Here is a 21,545-nt window from a genome sequence, read left to right as displayed (position 1 = left end):
AAAGAAATATACCTGGACAGAAGGAAGAAAAGAAAAATACCAGGAAGTAATGAAGGAGATAAGCAAGAAAAAGTGAATTAGTTGAAATAATGTAATCCATAGTGGCTAAAAAAAGGATAAAAATCTAATATTAAAATATTTATTTTTAAAATAAATCTAGTTTAATGTCTGTAACTTTTCACAAGAAAGATTAACAATTGTTTTTGCATTGGATTATAACTGTAGGTTTTCTTTTAATATTAAAAATTATTTTTTTGTAAGGAAATGAATGTTATCAAATTATGAACAGTAAAAATTAATACCGGCTAGTGGTATGAAAATACAAAGATAATTAATTGCATTGAAGGATCTCAATTTCAAGTAAAGGTGTAGATGTCTCATTAATCAGAAAATATTTTACTTTCACAGATATTTCATGCTATAAAATAATAATTTACATTGTTTAAATACATAATTAATAGGATATATTAATATTTACAATTTATTTATATATTTAAACTAATATTACACATTTATTTATAACAATAATTATGCACAAAAAAAATAGATAATATACTATAAAATACAATGTTATAATTATCAAATAATATTTTGCATTCAAGCTTTCCATTTATAAAGCAATAATTATTATTCACTATTTACAAATAATATTGTAATTTACTTATTGTACTTGTGTAATTTACAATATAAGTAATTTAAGTTTGCAGTTTGATCGAAAGAATGCAATGCTGCATATAAAAAATGTATTAATTGGTTTTCATTGCTTTTTGTATACTACAAAAACAAATCCCTTAAATAATAAAAAAATTCATCTATAATATTGAGGTGCATCTATAATGTAGTAACAAACACAAATTTCTGTGCAGAAACAAAAATGTAAATTTTAAATGAACAAAACATATTAGTAATTAACTGGTAAATAACAAAGAGAGCTCAGTGACCTTTTAAAATAATTACTTAAATATACATATTTTTAGCCCTGCTAAATGTGACATTTTAGCATAAATGTACCAGTAAAATTTGAAAGAGTGAATAAAGAAATTTATGATAATCATAGAACCATAAGGACAATGAGAATGAATGCTTTTGATTTAAGTACATAGAAATATGGAATGTTGAGGAGTTGAGTAAGATGAAGAACAAATGGATACTGAAAATGAGCGGAAAATGCTATTGGAAACAATGAAGAAGAGTAGAATGAAATGGATTTATGTAAACTTATACATTTAACAAAAAAAATTATTCTGAATTCTTGCATCAGCAAAAAAAAAGCTAATGCTCATTAGACCTAAGAAAATATAGTATTTCATAAGTTTAAGAGAATAAATCTATTACGAGTAGTTTGTATATCAGTTTAACATTATCAAGGTCAAATACTGTAAAAAAATAAAATGAAAAAGTATGATGGAGTAAATAATAGATAATTAAGCCGAAAATATAAGGGAAAATTAATTCAGATATAAGGTTAGGTAGCTATCCAATAGCCTTTACAGTACAAAAGAAGAAACAAGTTTATTTTTATATATTTTATATGTATGAGAACAAAGAACTTATTTTACAAGTTACAAAGAAGATAATAACAAGCAAAACAATAAGAAAAAATGGCAAATACATAAACAGAGATCAATATATGAGGATCCAATTATAAATTACATTATAAGCTACAAAAATTAGAGTATTTTTTATATTCAGATGCACATTGTACGAATACTTTAAAAAATTTATCAACTGTAGTAATGGCAAATCTTAGTCTCCATTAATTGTAAACATTATGTACACAGACCAACATTAAGAAAAAAAAAAATAATTGAATATACTAATTTAAGAGAAAGGAGGTGTGAATCTATTACATCAAATTAGAGTAGAAAAGTACAGCATAAAACTTGAGACACTTTCAAACTACAGAATCTATAAAAGATAATTCACCAGACAATGATTTAAGTAATGATAAAAAATTAAACTAACTTTAATTTATTTGTTACGGCTTAAGTAAGTTAATTTTTTTATTTTTAAATAAGTGGTCAATTTGAAAAAAAAAATAATCGTGTATTACATAATAGATATAAAAAAAAACTAAACTAAATGGCAAGAAATAAATTTTTTACAGCTGAGATTCTAACAAAACCCTAATGAATTTTGATGTGTGGTATTACTTTTTTTATTAAGCTCACAGATTTTATGGAGTTATATCTCTCAAATGCATACAAATTTTGTTACTTTGTGACATAATGTAAAAGAACAGACATACTGATTTAACCTGAAATATGGGTAGTCTTTTTTCACACCTTTCCTAATTTTTAAACTCTTCTCCTATATTATTGATTCTAAGTGCAGATATGTTTATCGGCTAAAACTGAGTGCGCTGAAATGTTTATCGGCTAAAACTGAGTCTTCTAATAAAAAAAAAACTAAGTAATTATTTTTAAAGCCCCTTGTTTTATCAAAAAAGAGCACAGGTTGGTTTTTTAACATATTTATGTACAGAGGTGTATGCTATGTTGCTAGAACATCACATTATTTTTATGCCCTTTTTACTTGAAGTGAATAGTATTCACTTTAGTAATTAATACAAGAAAAAGATGAAACACTTAATGAGAAAAGAAACCAGACATTTAAAAAAGTGTTAATTTCAATAATGCTACTTCAACTATTTCAAAAGATTGTAAAATATATTGAAGAACCATTGTATAAGAGGTTTGGTGTAAAATATAACAGTGCTTTTTATGAAGACAAAGTTATAAGTCTCGGTAAGAATTTAACAGTATGGCAATTAAACAATTAAAATTCAGATGAAATAAAAAATAAATTAAAAAAGAAAGTACAGTTCCATATTTTTAATAAATTCTTTAAATATAGCATGTTTTATCTTTTAATTCTATAATAGTGTAATCATTAACAAGAAAGTAAAATACATCTGTACATATTGTATGGTAATGTATACAGAAAATACTTCACAAAGTTTCTTCTCTTCACAGGTCTGGTATTTCAGCAGGTATCCAGTTTTTTCTTTACAAAAATTGAAATTTGATAAAAGTTGGCATATTATTAAAAAAAAAGTGTAAATATATTCCACATGAAATTAAAGCTAATAAAGGCTGAAAGAAGTTTTTAGATATATTTGCTTTTGCAGACTTAGCCTTCAATCAGCACTCCAGTAAAATTAGTGTTGCATGTTCTTAGAGAAAAGCCAAAGAAGTTTGTGCTTCTAATACTAACCATTCGGCATGGACAAATAAAAGTTTCAAAAGATGAAAAATATTTAAATACTACAATGCAATGCAATGATAGGAATTGTCCATATAATGCATATATTTGTATTGATTAGATAGCTAAGACATACTCCACCAAATATGCCATGTGATGTGTTGGCCATTGTCAGCATTCTTCAGATTAATAGACATAATATATACATCAGACAAACTCCAACTTCATTCTAAACAAACCAAAATGGCATTGAATAAAGATTTTTTAACAGTTTGCTGCTGTATTTTGACAAGGTTCTAACTAATAAAAATGAGACTAAGTTTCCTGCAATCGATGAAACTGTAGATTTATCATTTGTCATCTGGTAGTAAATAACAAAATTAATAAAATGTTAAAGTACTAATTAAAATTCATTTTAATCATGTTTGTGCAAAACTTTAATTACAGTTAGAATTTTGTCAATTTAAAAAAAAAGGGCGTAAGGTATCTGTTACCACTTATTGTCAGCAGAGCTGCTCACTGTAGGTAGTGCGTAACTGTTCAATGTACCTTTAAAAAAAAAAATTAATAACATTAAATGTGTTTAAATTATAAGGTTAAATTGAGTTCATGTTTCAATTTAACATAAAATATAGATTCAGATTATAATGTTTCCAAAAATGTGTTTGAAAATCATTTGGATTAGATGCAAGGGACAGTTCAGATAGTGGCACTGGAATTTCAACATTTTGTACTAGGTAAGACATTTATAAATAATTAAATTTCTTAAAATCTTTATTTTAGATTGTTTTGTTTTATATTTATTTTAGGAATGCTTACAAATAAAATCTATGGAGAAGAAATTATTTATTTTAAAAGAACCTTACTAAAGTCAATGACACTGTTTTTAATATTAAAAAAAAAACTATATCAGTTTGATCACCTTTAGCTAAATAATTATTTGTTATTTAACTTTGCACTCAGCAATATTACAACAAACAATATAGTAAAACAGTAAGATCTAAGATTCAGAATAATAGATGCTTAAAGGCATAAATATGTTATTTAAAATAAAAAATGGCTGCCTTTTACTCTTTCACACATGAAATTTAAATCGGTAGAGCACATATTTGACACACAAGTTATGTGGAGTACACTCCATAAAATTAAAATGGTTAAATATGACTATATAGACCAGTTTATTAACTCATTTCTTGGCATTGAATGTTATCATATTATGCATTTTGTTTTCAGAAATAATAACAGAATGAAAGCATTACGGACATTTAAAAAAAATAAATATAGGAAATTCTTACAAAACCATCTCCAATGAAATCAAATGCATTTAAAAGTAACTATTAAGCTGGAAAATTTTGTTAGTGCAAAATATTAATAACAAGGAATCAGCTGTTTTAAATATAATTAATATGTACAATTTGTACTTGTAAAAAATAATCAAGATGATTTTGTAACTGTTACAAAATCTATGTACAGTAAAATATTTCAGTCATTTAATTTAGGAGTAATTCCACATACTATGATTTAAATGAAAATTATTAAGTTGTTAAATAAGTATGGTTACAGAAATGTTGAAGAATACACCTTTCATATAAAAGAAAAAACTACAATGCAGGAACAGTATCATGAAAAAGAAAAAAATCACTACACTTCTTTTTGATTTGCAAATTGTTCTTATCAGCCCATATGCCAATTTAAGTATTATTTTACTCACAGAAGTTGATTGTTTATAATTTGACAGTATACTACACAGTATATTGAGCTATTTGGTCAGAAGTAGTGGTTGAAAGAGCTGGCAATGATACAAATAGCACTCTGAGAAATCCTTTAAGGAGTTGTGGACAAAAATGAAATCACTAATTTAATAACAACATTGAACTAATGAATCCCTCAGAACAGCAACTCCTTATCTCATACGCAATATTGGATTTCGTAAGAAATAATGACTACAATATTCACACCAATGAAATACTCAATTCCAGGACACTCATCTGTGCGTAAGACTGATAATACACATATCACTACTGAAAAGCACTTGTCCTTATACACAATTACTCATCTGTTGACTTGTGTAATTTTTAAAACAGATTAACTGAAACAATTTTATATAATTTAAATGAATTAAACTGAATTCAAAGATTTTCATTAGTTAGCTTCAAAGTTATTAAATTATAAAAACAATATTCCATTTGCAAGAATAAGTAATTACATTTAGTCACAAATGCCTTCTTGTAAAACAATACAAAATATCACATCTTAAGGTTAAATTAGAAATTACACTTATATTGTAGTTTAATGAAAAACCTGGATATGCTTTTAAAGTCCTATTAGAAAAACTAAAGATTCAAAATCTTGTAATACAACCAAGGATTATATTCAAGGATTTGAATATAGTGGTTATATTCAAATCCTTGAATATAACCACTATTTTTCCTTTAATGCCAATGTAATAGTATTACAGTTACTTTATATAAAAATCTAAATTTATTCACTTCATGGCATTTTTGTTTGGTAAAAATAACTTTTATGTAATACTTTTCTTTACCATTTTGTTTTTCACTTTTCTTTGTAAAATATACTTTAAACTGTATAAAACTTTTTCTTGGCATTTAAAAGCATTTATTCTTAATTAACTCATCATGTTCTTATTATGGACATTATAAACCTGACAGAGTTCTTGTACTGTAATACAGTATTCACATCCCTATAAATAATGAACTGAGAAAAACATATTCATTCTGAACACAGTATATTTTATCATTACATAGCAGTAATAAAGATTCATCCTTACATGATTGCAAATGTTCCTATGATAAGAAATCATAACTTTCAACTACCTATATCTAAAAACAAATGAAAATGCAATTAGAATATTGCCAAAGTAAAGCAGCAAATTATTTAAAATTTTAGCCTTTGACCTCTCAATAAACTAAATATACAAGATTAAAAATCTTAAAAAAGTCTTTTACATACATTAAACGTTCACCTTATGAAAAAAAGGAACTTAAAGGGGAAAGGGATGTTAAGTCATTACACTTAACAGAATGCAAAATTAGTTAAGATTACAATAATTTGTATAATGTGTAAACATGGGGAGATCTGTAACGTTTACTAAATATATATATACAAAGAAAGTAACTGAAGAATTTTATTTCTATATTGTTATAAGTCTATTTTCTTTACAATAAAATGTCCCTGCCTGGGTGGGAAATCTTTATATAAACTTACTGTAATTTGGCTAACTTTTAGGCTTAGCAGAAGTTTGTGTTTTTAGATGAATTTTTAGCCTCTTATAGGTACAAAATATTAAAATTGTAGCATATATTTCAGCAAGTCAATGAAAAATCATTGATCAGTAATGTGTTGTTCATATTATCTTGCATTCCATTTGTGGGTAGACTGTCCTCTTTGACCATCCAATCCTTACCCTTACCTTAGATTGCTTCATCCCTGGTGATGATTTCTTGGTTTTAGCTAAATTCTCATTATATCTTTGTTAAGGATATGAATATCTTAAACAGTATGGCATCTTTGATGGTTTGGTGGAAAAAAGGAAAAGTTCTACCAATGGTACTATTCAGGCAATATGAACGATATGATCTCCATCTTATATGATAATTTTAAAAAAGGCTTATCCTGAAGGCTGAAGGCCGGAAGGCTGAGGTTATGCATCAAGTAAAACCAGACTTCCTAATACAATAAAATTACAGTATAAGAAAGTACTTACCATTATCCCTACAGATTTTACTTTAACAGAAAGCACATTAAATAGTATACATTTAAAAGATTAAAAAATATTATTAATATTAATTAATAGTGGTTTATCTTGTAATGAACTTTCCATACATTAATACTGAACTTTGTTTCTAAAGTTTGACTGGAAAATTTTCACTTTATTAACCCATTCACTGTCATGGACATATGTTGACTCTCAATAAAAAGTATTTTCAATATATAATTTAAAATTTGTCCCCAATTAATTTGGGAATAATTGTATCAATCCCTTTCATTTAAATATCAAACTGTTCAGAATAAAATACGGAAATTATTTTCCCTTCTTTAAACATATGCAATAACCAGCATTGTTTTTAAATTCACCCTCAGCATGGTAAACAGAGTTAATTGTGTTGTAAATATAATTAATTGTAACCATTGAAATAGTGTGTACTGCAAGTTGTACTAACTCCTCTTTCTTGGACATGTCATGAAAAAATGTAAAGATTACTGAAGCAAAACAAAAAATTCATGAATTCATGAGAGAGAGAGAGAGAGAGAGCTACTAAAAAGTTATTTTGAAGTAAATGAGCAGGGAATACTGATAATTAAAAAAAGCCTATTCAGATTTTTGACTGGTGCGGAGTGAAATTAGTCATATTTTAGATTTTCAATGAATAAGTTAATAATTGTATTTAAGGACTTCACTTTATTCAATTCATCAATAAAGTTTTTTTACTCATTGATTTTTCAATGGATAGTAAAGCTAATACAATGAATACTATTATCCTTTATATATTAAAACTAGTATATAAAATTAAGGATATAATTATAGTTTTAATATATAATTTCTGATAAAATAACAAATAATACTAAAATATATAAGAACAACAAAAATAAAAAAAGTAATTTAAATAACTCTGAAACTAGTCTGGCAGCAATATGATGTAGTATCAAGTGGAAAATAGACAATAACATGTTATATTATGAATTTTTATTAATAATAATGTACATAAATACAAATTAAATACAAAAATCTCTTAATAAAACCTTGTTATTGAAATTATAATTTATAACATATAGATCCTACAAACACAGAAAATCAGAAGTTAGTCAATGATTACCTAAATTGGTTCATTGATTACTCAAAACATTATTTAAAATAGTATATATTTCAATGATAGAAAAAAAAAATTAACTAAATAAAAACCAAAAAAACATACTTTTATACATTCCTATAGAATATATCTGATCAAAAGATGCAGGAAGTTTTTAATTTCTAAACTAATTTTTTATTTCATGGGTACCAACTTGATTTTTTTTCATAAAATAAGCATCTAATAGATTCTAATTTCAATAAAACTATATTATTTCTATCAAGTCAAATTTAAATTAACTAGGGTCAATAAACTTTCACTAATCCAAACATGGAAATGAAATTGTTGTATTTGACTCAGTTAGTTACTGTTTAATAAATTAAATTAAAATGAATAGTTTCACTATTACGTAACTAGCTAACAGTTTTTATCATGCTATTTACATACGCAGAAATATGAAGAAAGGTGAATTCCATTACAGAAAGGAATGAAGAATTTGAATTAAACTATCTAACTTGACAGAGCAATACAAGAAGAAAAAATCTGTGAGCTGTAATTAATAAAGTTCTTTTAACGAAATTAAAACAAGTTATTCTATGAACGCATTACACATATCTTCTATAAGAATCCTACAGACCTCGATGGATCATTCTCTCATTTTTGTATGATTTTAATACATTGATTTCTTCTACTCTATAAGTTTTATTAAATAATTTTTTAATTTATTAGTTCTGAAGCAAGAACTTTAATTTCACACAACATTGTTGTGTGACAACAATGTCAATGTGATGTGCTTTCACAACACAATTTAAACCCAAGTTGTATTTGTTTTTGATATGCTTGCATGTAATTTACCTGAAATCCTTTTCTTTATTGTTAGTTCATTTTCATTATTATATTATATTTAATGAAAAACACATTAAATTTAGAAGACTTAAAATCTATCCCAAATAATTCTGGCCCAGAAATTGAATGAGATTATGAATTCAACGGTAAATGTTTGGCTGCATTCTACACAAAATTAAATAACAAACACATAATTTAAACAGGAATTACATGTAAGGTATGTCAAATAGTTCTTTGGATAAGTCTTTTTAAATATTACTAAAATAAGAATTCTATGTAAAAAGAGCTGTCACCATCATTATATTCGCTTCAAACAGTATTGCCTAACTAATAGGAGACAAATTAATGATTATGAAAACAACAAAAAAAACCTAAGAAATAACATAAATAAATGCAATTAAAATATTTTTAAAGATATCTTTAAATCTTCATAAAGAAATCTTTATATTTAAAGATCTTATAAATAAAATTATAAAGGAAGGTGACAACATAAGGAAGACATCAAAAACTTAGGCTAACATAAACAAAAAATGCTCAATTAATATTTAAAAAAATCTGTATAGATTACTGAAAAGAAAAAGAAACCTTACAAATTACTGTATTATACATAATACTATATGATAACACAAAGAAGCTAGAAAAAAGAGGCTTTAGAAATGCTGAGTTAAAAAATTGTGAAAATCAGTTAAGTTAGAAGATTTTAAAAACTGGAGAAATAAAAGAATAAAAAATTAGCAAACAAAAACAGATAGGTTGATGAGTTATGTAATAAGTCATTTAAGATTACTTAATCTGCTGTAATAGTAACTGCAATAAACAGAAACTGGAAGGAAGAAAATATTTCAAAATAAAACAAATTACATTGTTAACTGATTAGTAGTGGAGTTACAACATAAAATATGTTATTTCAGAAATCGGGATAGTCATTCTCGAGGAAAACATCCCATACCAGGCACACTAAGAAAAATGAGAAGTGTTTCCTACTACTGGGTTCTTTAGAGAGCAAAATGAAGTTCATCAGTGATCCTTCTCATGTCTGAGCTGGTGAATCCATTCAAATCAATGTGTCTAATGTTACTCCAGTCGTTTCTTCAATTTGATCCAGCCTTCTTTTTGGTGGTCTTCCACATGACCTGCTGCCCTCGAATTTTCTCAGCATGACTAGTTTCTCAAGATTTTTGCTGGGCCTATGAACTATATGGCTAAAAAAGCAAGGGATATACTGGAAGCATATTGTGGGCAACCTCGTCTGTACACCCAGCTCATTTTCAGTTGAGTTGTTTTCCGTCCATGTGATGTGAAGCATTCTTCTGTAGACCCAAATTTCAAATGCATCAACTCTCATCTGGTCTTCAACATTGACAGTCCAGGTCTCAAAGCTGTACATGACTATTGGGAAGACTAGTACCTGAAGCAGTTTCAGCTTTGTATTCCTTGTGATTGTGGTGAATGAGGCACTTTGTAAGTGCCTCATTAAGATAATTTTATATGAAATGGTCCATCTTTTCAAAATCACACAGTTCATCACTGATTGGAAGATTGTTGGGTCTATGCACTTAACTTTTGTTTTGATGAACAGAAATGGAAGTAACATTCAGTCTTACAATTGTTGGTGACACATTCAATGTGTCCACTGTGAGGAAATGTGTCCTCAAACGATGTCCACCCATTCACCAAGGATGGGGGTTGGGATGGCGATTGCACACTGAGGGCATGGATTCCCATGCAGCTGTGAGGTGTAGTGGTAGTAAGTGAAAGTAAATGTCACACGGGACTATGCAGTGGAACTGATTTGGAGTAGGAGGTCTGTCCGCCTCTCCCTGGTAGACCAGACCAGAGTTCATAAATGAAACCAAGTCAGAGATATGAACTGAAAGTTTGAGTTCACTAACGGAACTAGGAATAAATTCTGTTGCTGTGAACAACATTTTTGGTGGTATGTTATTTATTCAATTGCTTCGAGAATGATATGAGACATTTTATGCACAAATTGGCTCTGTAAGTGTAGAACTAGGTGCAGGGTTCGTGCTTCTGTGAACTTGATTAGCTAGTTCAGAGGGCAACGATGTAGGACATTCAAGATGTCCGGATGAGGCCTGCGGCGAACATAAAAGCTGAGTTTATAAATTACTGATGTAAATGTCTATTGAGGCATTTACATTGGTGGCATCCCAACGAGGTCTGGCTTATTACTATGAGATGTAAAAAGTTAGAGGGTGAAAGACGACTTCCGTTAAAGCCTATCAGGACTACAAACAGGGGGATGTGGTGTGGTGACCAGAAGCGTTACAAGGTGGGTGTCTTCTATGGTTTGGGATGTGAGGAAATAGCTGTGTGTTATACATTTCTCATGACTGATGTTTCTGATATTTCATCTACTTTATACACAATCTATAAAAATAAACTATGAAATAAGCTGTGACGCACAGCAATAAAAGTTTTTTTTTTATGCTAAACCTTTTTTAATGTAAACATTATTTTTTATTATTATGAACTCCATTATGCCAAAAAATAATAGATTATATCATTTCTTCTACATCTTAGAGAAGAATTGACAAGTGAATTGAATTGACATCAAATTATTTCTGTCTAGGAAAATTATCTCTAGCTCCCTCAAATGTTCCCTTTAAGTGGGATGAACTGGTTCCAAATCTTCATTTCATAAAAAAAGTAAAAAATTAATAACTATTATCAGAAAAATATTCAGTAATGAGATACTCTAGTCCTGAGCCAACTTAGCAATAACTCTGAGCTTGTTAGCTATACTGTATTCAGTTAGCTTGCAGAGTGAAGAGTAAACAAATATTACATTTGTTAGTGATTTCATCATGTTTCTGCTGAGTCATGTCCCTTGAATCAGTGCCGATTCACAATGTGGCTGTATAGATGATTACTCAACACAATAATCATTACTCTTATTAGCCATATAATTAATTAGTCATGCAGTACTCATGTAATCAAACATTTATAAATTTATAATATTATGTCTTTCAGTTCTATTAAAACCCTTTACCTTTTAAGATCACTTTTTTGTTCTCATGTTTAATTTTGAGATGCTTGTGGATTCGCCGCCTGAACACTCATACGTGCAGTTTGATTACTTCAACTCTATAAGCTAACTGAATCTGGTATAGGAACTCCTGGAAGTATGCCAAAGTTTGAGTAAAGAATCTAATTTGAAGAAGAAAATAAAAACTTGTTGAGTGGTATTATATTATAAGTACTACTGGACAAAAAAAAGGAAGGATAATAAGACAAAACTAAATTTCTCTTAACTTCGTATTTTGAAGTTAGAATATAAAATATTGGTAAACAAGGAGTGCAAGATTCATTTTCCAAAATCATATTCATATCAGTTATATTCCCTACAAGTTCTAGTGTAGTTCTTCCCTAATTATATTCTTCCTAGACAGGATTCCTTATTACTTCCTGTATTTCTACTTTTTTTATTTCTTATAATTTGTAATTTTAAAATCATAAAAACATCAGTAAATCACAAGACAACATTTTTGAGACAGAACTAAGAGCGATTCTAAACTTGGCAAACTTCAAATTACTTTTTAAGCAAACTAATGTGGAAGCCCAAATGCCTTCCAGCTAGCAACTTAAGCATTCAGAATTAGTAGCTTTAATTATTTCAAACAAAATAAAAATTCAAATTGGTGCCCATACATATTATATAAACACAGAATTTACCTATATTTTAATTTTATTTTATTGCATTAATGAACTTTTACTGTAACTCGTTTAATAATTTTAAATAATTAACAGATAATAATTCACTATTTAATATTCTTAATTTTTAAGTACCACATTTTTACATAATTTTAGGTATATAAAAAAAATTAACTAACAAATAAGTAAACATTGAAAATATTTATATTTATATAGATAATAAAACTGGAAAAATTTCAATAACTACAGCATGCTAAGAATTATAAGCTAATTAACTTTATAGACAGAAAAGTTCTTATTATTTTTAACATTGTTAACACTTATTTAGTATAAAATGTGATGTAAAATATAAAATAAAATAATATTTTATATATATCAGTCATAATAAAATTAATTTATTAAACAATAAATATTATTAATTCCTTATTATTTAAATGTCTGATGAAAACTTTAATACAATTATTAATAAATAAAATCAATCTAATGAAGACATTAAACTATTTCATAATCATGACCTGATTTTTATTATTTGTTTTTAATTTTTTTTTTATGAGGGAAGTTTTAAGTGCAAGGTATTAAAATAATAGGAATGATTTTGTTTTAAAATGATTATCCATACGTGGATAAAAAGTCTGCATTACAGTCAATTAGTTTTTACTGTAGTCGTTTTTTGATGCTGCAAAATAAATCAAAAATCATACAAACATTTTACTAATGAACTTTAACCAATGGAGTTAATTTAACAGCAGTATCAGGGTATGACTAACCTGAGACTCGATAACAAACGAATGGAATTATCTTCTGTGACGCAGCAGAAAAAGTTAACATAACTCTCAATCTTAATTCTGTATTATTAATATTAATTCTGTTTTAGCATTAGATAAGAAATATTTACCTTCATCAAAATTCATATCAACTACACCTTTTTTTATTTACCTTATTGTTTGTTTATTTACATTCTACTAAAAAAACATTCTTGCTCATCTTATAGACTTTTTTAATAAAAACTGATTTCCACCAACAGAACCTGATTGTAAGAATGCTGACAATAATAAAAACAATATACTAGTAATAACTGAATTATTTGATTTCCAAGTAATCAGTTTACTGAATGAAAAGATAATGTGCTCTTTGCTAATACATCATTTTTAAGATGTGTATATTTAAGTTATTGCTGCATTAAAATATTGAATTTCATATTTGCATAAAAAAACTCAAAATAGGATTATAAGAATACTTTTTTAAATCAATTATTATGCTAAATTATTTAAGATTGGTGTAGCAAGAATTAGAGTTTCAATTTAATACATATAACAAAAGTAACTTAAAAAATACACATGAATAATAATCATCTAGCTGTAAAAATCTGTAAATTAAATAAATAAAATATAAATGCTATTAGAACAGTATTTTTTCCATTCTGAGGAGGAGGCATTCTTTCCTACTATTGTTGGGAGAACCCGTAGTACAAGAAGAACTGCAGTCAGTCTGATATATAACTCTATATAGGTCTGCCATATATTAGTTATGTTCTTTTGTATTGAATATTCCATTATGATAGTCAACATTATTGATACATTGAAAATAGTGAATAATTCTAAGTAAAACAATAACTGGTTGATAAAAAATGTATTTTTAAGGTCTTAACATGTTGTAGATGGGGTGGTTTGATAAAATTATATAAGCTTTATATTTAATCAATCTCTGGTTAAGTGAACAGTAAACAGTAAGCATAGTCAGTATTCAGCTTTAACTGTGTATTGCTGACCTACATTCAAATTCAAGTTTTCAACAGCATGGAACAATATGTCTATTATCTTTGAACAATTACTTTTAATTAAATAATTTTTACCTAATACCAGTAGAGTTTTCTGAGGATGAGGTTTAATTAATGGGATTGTCTCAGGACTAGTTGTGCTGGCTTGGAGTAAGACATTACATTTATTAGATGAATTGTAATGGGGCTATACTTTTTGTGGTAATTAATCAAATATAACTTTAATTTATCAACCATTTATATATATATATATATATATATATATAACATTCTAGAGCGTGTGTTTTAAATGATTTTAAATAGACAATGAAATTTTTATTTGAAAATGCTGCTTATTAAGCAATTTGATGATGTTTTTCTTTTAATACCTTATTCTTGAAACTTCCCTCTTATTTTTTAAGCTACTATCTACCTCTATGTAAACGATAAATATCCTGCATAATTAATTTTACTATCTGAATGATAATAGAAGTATAAAAGAAAAACAGAATGCATACCATAAAACTGAAAATACCTATATTTAAACAAATTAAGTGTTATATTTACCAACTTTTCAAAACAATGATGATTTTTTCCTAATAACATCAACACTTACATCATACAAACATAGAAAATAAAACTCATAACACCAAAACTCAGTATTTTATATCATATTGTAGATTAAGAAATTTTTTTGAAAATTCATGTTTAGACTGTAACAAATCATATAAGCATATGATGAAAGAATGACTACATACCGAGGAAGTGCAACATGAGACAAACAATTCTATCAAGAATTCAAGCGACTAAAGATAATGGACCTGATGAATTCTGGAACATGTAAAAATATAGTCTTACTAGATTCAAACCCAGAAACTTCTGTTTAAAAGGCTGAGATGCTGACTGCTCCAGCACGGATATAGGCCCCTTTTAGGTACTAGACACCAATCTTACACACAACCCTGAAATAAGGACCCTTATCCAAGACTGATACAGTACGATTAACAATTTTGTGTTGGTAAAAATAATACAATGCAACAAAATTATCTTTTTTCTAGAAATTGTAAAGCCATCAAAGAATAGGTTTAAGTTTCCTAAAAGAACAATCTTGCCCATCTGTGGAATTTGAAATCATTCAACTAAATTATTACTGAAGAGTATGGCGAATGTGAAAAGTAAAACAATCTATGTTCATTTTTAGCAGAATTCAATACTGTGGATTCCAAACGGAAACTGATTGCGTCGGCGCGGTGTCTGCGGCGTTATACGCGGTGCCGGTTTGGGCTGATGCAATCAGGATACAAAAAAACAAGGATAAACTGCGAAGAATGCACAGAACGGCATAGATGAGAGTGGTGGCAGGGTATCGTACTCTGTCATATGAAGCTATATGTGTGCTTGCGTCGGTCCCGCCGATAGAACTTCAGATCAAGAGCAGCGAGAGCGGAAGGGTGTAGTAGAGCTGAGACCGAGGCGATGACCCGACAGTGGTGGAAGGAAGTATGGGCAGAGACTAACGCTGCGGCCTGGACCAGAAGGTTAATAAGTGATTTGGACGCATGGCTGGATCGCCAACATGGCGAGGTGAACTTTTACATAACACAGATGATGTCGGGTCATGGATGTTTTGGTTACTATTTAAAAAGATTCGGCAAGAGAGACACATCCAACTGCGACTACTGCCAGGAGGTGGACGACGCAGAGCATACGATGTTCGAATGCCGAAGATGGGTACAATACAGACAATTCATAGCAGTCAATAACCTGAACGCGAATAACATAGTAGAGTGGTCGCTAAGGAGGGAGCAGAACTGGAACGTGTTTAACAATTTCGCCGGTACGGTTCTTCGCACTAAGGAAGAGGAGGCGCGACGAAGGAATCGTTAGGTTCAATCGTTAATAGGGATAGGTGGACAGCCCCGTCTCTGAGAGCCTGTATGCCCTGGCGTGCAGGTTTCGGTGAGGGGACGGGGACTCCGGGGAGATTTCACGGGGATAAAATTAAAAGACCTAGACCCGGCCGGCGTGGCTGGTTTTGGGGGTGCGCGCGCTCCTACTGGTCGCGCTGGTTTGAGGCAAATGGCATAAAGACCAAGACCCGGTTTCTGTCGACGGGGGTGGGGAACGGCATAGCCGGGCTTTGCCCTCGTCGGCGGGAATTAGAGGCAGGCAAGAAAAGATCTAGTACTGGGGCGGTTGACCTGCCGTGCCGGGTGTAAAACCGGTGGGCGGGAAGACCGCCTTAGAGTCAAAAGACACGTCTCAGATGATGTGGATCATCTTAGATCCACATCATCTGTGGATCTAAGATGATGACTGAATTGCCTTACAAAACTTAATTAAACACAGTAGTTATAAAATTTATAACCATAAAAGAAGTCAGAATCCTTCCTTAATACAACATGATCCAGGAATCTAAAAACATGAATATAAAGATGTAATAAAAAGAATAACTCCGTTTTGTGTCACTGGAGAGGGGGATTTTTAAATATGATACCATAACTATAGATGCGATAATGTCATTAATGTGATAATGTCAATATAATGTCATTTTGACATTATTTTTTTATGAAATAATTTCAGCAAATATAAATACAAAATTATGCAAATTGTTTTTCTATGAAAGTAACGAATAATACCTTTCAAAAACTTCTGGAAAAGTTGGCAAATAATATAGTACAATACTATAGTAGAGCTAAAAGGACCATTAAAACATTATCATTAAATTATTGCTTAATCACAAATTCAATCTTTTCAAAATAAATACATAAATGTATAAAAATATGGTAAAATAAAATAAGACAAAAAATTATATACATAATATGAATGAGAATGTGAATGAGCCTTAACTACATAATAATGTAAAGGCACTTTTCACTCATCAAACAATGGTGATGGTGAGTTATAATTTCTGTTCTAATTATGTACTATTAAGTTATAGCAATTCCCTGATATAAAACTTTATTCTCGCTATGATTACTGATTTTTAAAACAGAACATTCCTTTAATATCAGATATTATTATACAACTTAAAATCTACAATAGATAAAATATATTTAAGAATATTAATTATAACAATAAATATGAATCCTACCTAACAAAAAAAAAAGAAAAAAGTTGTAACAAAAATAATAATTACATTAAGATATTACGAAGAATCTGATGAACTTAACCTTGAGCAGAGACTGAAATTATCTTACATGATAAAATAACAATACTTACTATAATCTGTTAAAGGTCAGTATGAAAATAATCTTGCAAATGAAACAAGAATTTTTAGTAATACAGAATGTTGAATTAAGTTTAGCTACCACATGTACTTTTTAATAAATAAAATTACTATTATATTTAAACAGTTTTATTTTATATAATATTGATTTTTAATTATGATAAATGATACCCTAAATTACCTATAAAATGTGTGAAACAGATATTTTATTTTTTATAGAATAGTTTACCTGAATTTTCTAAATTTCATCAATGTAAATAGTAGCTATCCCAAAATTTAGTCAGAGAATCAAAATGTAAAACTAAATGAAAAATTGTGCTGTGAAATATTCAACATGTTCTTGGCTTGAGTTGTATTGCTCATACAATTATGTAATTATTTAATTAAATTTATATTAAGTCTTCCTTAAGTTTCACACAAATAAAATTAATATAATACCAAAAAATATCATTCAATTCAGCTCTGCAAAACTTTAAATGATTGTTGATATAAACAAACATACAAATATTGATTTATAATGAATATTATTTTACTTCATTTATTTTGGATGAATATTGAATTAATTTCTACTGAAAAAATGGTTAATTTCCAAGAATGTTCACCACTTTCTAAACTGGTTTTGCAAAAATTTTAATTTCATTCCTACTTACCATAGTTTGATGTAGAAACTATAATAATGTTGTAGTTCAAGTGTAATTTAATAAACATAATTATTTCTTTAAAAAAAAGTAACTATAAATAACAATGTATAGTCAATGATCAAAACCATCATCATGTTTTCGAAACCAGTATCAGTACTGATGCCTTCAAAAAATGTTTTTCTTCTCACAGTCACAAATATGTAGGAAAGGAAGTGAATTTTAAAAGATAACATTATGAGACTAATAAAGGAAATACAAATATATGACATAATATTACAATGAAAGCATATGAAACAAAAGTACATTCCATACAGGTGGCATTGATTGTTTAGTATCACATTAAAAATGTTTTTGACAATCAATTAATCCCAAACAATGATGTTTCCCAGTATTTTAAATACTGGGTTTGTCTGAAAGTAACCGGATTGGCTCTTGCGTGTCATGGAGATGCAGTGGGATATCTTAGCAACACATCACAGTTGGTTCCAAGCAATGGGGTACAAGTAATTGTCTATCCTGTGATCTTTGATAGGTTGACTTCTACTGTGTCAATGTGTCAAGCTGCACTGCGTCGATGATCAATGCAGTTTCTGATCAACAAGAAAATACTGACACTGCCACAGATGCCCTACAGCTCCGACCTGTTTCTCTATGACTTCTGTTAGTTCCCTGGCTGAAAAAGAGACATGAACGGACACTGATCCGAGACCACTAAAGCTATTCAAGAGGCCATGACGAGGAATCTCTGCAACAGGAGTTTGTAAAGGTGTATCAACAATGGAAACATCGCTGGGAGCGCTGTGGCTGCACAAGGAGCCTATTTCAGAGATTATTAAATGTAATTGCTCATATCTTCAATAAATTCGGTTTGCCAGTATCAATCTGGTTACTTTCAGGTCAAATCCAGTATTTAAAATGATTCCTTCAAGTCCACTTACCAAATCAAATAAAATAACTACTTGGCTAATTATTTTCTATCTTTGATTGCCATATCAACTCATCAAAATAACTTGAAAACTGCTGTATACTGATATAGTAAGGGTGAAATTTCAAAGTCAGTTTTTTTTTTTCAGTGTTACAACTACTTCAGCTGTAGGTGATGGCAGCATGAAACAAAATTTCAAGTTGCACATGAAAATGGCATAGCTGTACTAGTAAAAGTTATGCGTATATAAAGAGATAAAAAATGATCTATAGCTTCTTCACTTGAATAAATATGTTACTGTACATCCGCATATCAAACCCCCACAAATGTGTAGTCAATATTCAATCTTATAAGTGACATCAGTTTGATTACTAATTTAGATTACCAGCTGACTATAGAATTATAACATGAGTATTATGACATGTGGCCTTCGTAGTGTAGTCATGATAACAAAATAACAATTCCATGGGGTTGTGATGATAAACAATAATCTTATCTATTTTTTTTGTTATATATATATATATATATATATATACTTTTTACAGCATTAATAATTTGTGACAAAAGCATTGAGTAACTGTCAGAAACCCATTGCTTGAGCAACTAGCAATAAAAGGGTTAATATGAGTATTTATGTATGATGTTCCATTTTTTTTTCATTGCACAGCAGTAAATTCCCAGAAAATGTGTCCTATTTTTTACTTAAAATAAATAATAACTGATAATAACTTATTATCTTTTTCTAAATGTATATAGTTTTTATAGTTAACAAAGATAATTTCTATGTGATATTTTAATATTAATTTTTTTTCTTTTATAGTTTTTATTACACATGAAATATTTCATGTTACAAAAATAAAATAGGAAAATTATTTACAAAAAATAAAAATTTCAATGAAGTACTGTATATAAATATTAAAATGGAAATATTTCATTACAATGCAATTAATAATACATAAATGGCAACTAAGGAGTATAATTACAAACAATTATTAAGTAATTACAATGCAATAATTTCTAAGATCATGGAATGGCAGTTACAAGAGTGTGTTATATTTACAAAACGAGGGGGGTTAACTATACACAATGAAGACAAAACAGCATGTTCATTTTAGTTAATTACCAATTTAATAGATGAAGTGAAGACATATGTTCATTTTCTCTATTGCATAATCAAGCTTGTTGTATATTGAAGATATTTGAATGGTTCCTTTGGAAATTCCTTGATATGAAATTTGAATGTCTAATTTTGCTACCATCAGTAATGATTGTTTTTTCCTCACTTTAAGACTTAAGAAGAATGAAGAGAACTACAGTACAACATGCATGTGGTTATGACAAATTAAGTTTAAACACTAATGGAAGACTACTTTAGTGAGGAAGTATAACAAAATGTTACAAAGGTAGCTTAGCTTATATTTATGAATCTGAACATTCAAATTTAGCTTTACAGTATGATTTGATCCACTTATTCATCAGATCAAATAATATCCTAAATAGAACAAAAATTCAGTAATTATTAATGAAAGGACCAGTAAATTATCTTTCTAACATCTTTACCAATTTTAACTTAATCATTCTGTGATTTCTGCATCAAATTATTTATAACCTTTTTCTATTTAAAAATTTGGATTTTATGAAACTCAATTATGCAAATCATCTACATTCATTTCATTTGCTATATCAGGGCTCCTTCTATATAGCACTAAATGAATTGCCAATAAAAAATATATAAATCACAACATACTTTCTCTTTTATTTTCTTAGTCTGTATATTTAAACCACTTTGTTTATTATGCTAATGGGATCTGAATTTTTAAATACAATCGCATACATAAATTTTATCCTTTCTAAGGAAAAAATTAATATATTTTTAAATTATTACAGCAATCAGATTATTTTTAAAACAAATTTATAGAAAACATTTTAAATCATAACAAAACAATAACTGTATTGAACAACCTATTCCAAAACTTTGGTTATGATCTAAAGAATATACTTTAAGAGTTTATTCAAAAATATGGCAGACATTATCGGAATCATATAAATTTTATCATGTAAACATACATTTAAATATTTATTAATAATAGTAATTAATTTACAAAAAAAAAAAATTTTTATACTGACCCTTAAACTGTTTTATAACTATAGAATAGTAGACTAAACTTTCAAAAATCCTACCAATATATTTATTTTATTAATATATAGGTATTTATATAAATATAATCCTGTAATAATCATTAATTATAACTTATACTTACTCTTTTAAATTAAATTATATACAGGCAGGAATCACTTACAATCTATTACACAGATGTACACCTGTTAAAATAAAAAAAAAAAAAAAAAACATTAACCAATTTTGTTATCAATAAGGCTATATACAGACAGGTTTCTTTCCTGGTGAAAGTTCATATAAAAAAAAAAAAAAATACAGGAAAAAATTACTTTATGATTTTAA

The 21,545-nt window shown here is 28.2% G+C and overlaps 1 protein-coding gene across 1 annotated transcript in view; it reads right to left on the bottom strand.

Moving 5' to 3' along the window:
* Positions 1-12,901: 12,901 nt before the first annotated feature.
* fwd (phosphatidylinositol 4-kinase beta fwd) overlaps positions 12,902-21,545 on the bottom strand; it is a 115,631-nt gene continuing 106,987 nt past the window's right edge. Inside the window, exon 17 of the mRNA XM_075359288.1 lies at positions 12,902-21,406. The gene's annotated coding sequence lies outside the window, so the exon portion shown is untranslated. The remainder of the gene's footprint in view (positions 21,407-21,545) is intronic.

This window comes from Lycorma delicatula, chromosome 1, assembly GCF_047948215.1.
Source record: "Lycorma delicatula isolate Av1 chromosome 1, ASM4794821v1, whole genome shotgun sequence".
Classification (NCBI taxonomy): Eukaryota; Metazoa; Arthropoda; class Insecta; order Hemiptera; family Fulgoridae; genus Lycorma; species Lycorma delicatula.
Note: the sequence above shows the minus strand (reverse complement) of the source record. Positions and strands in the feature narration are given on the sequence as shown.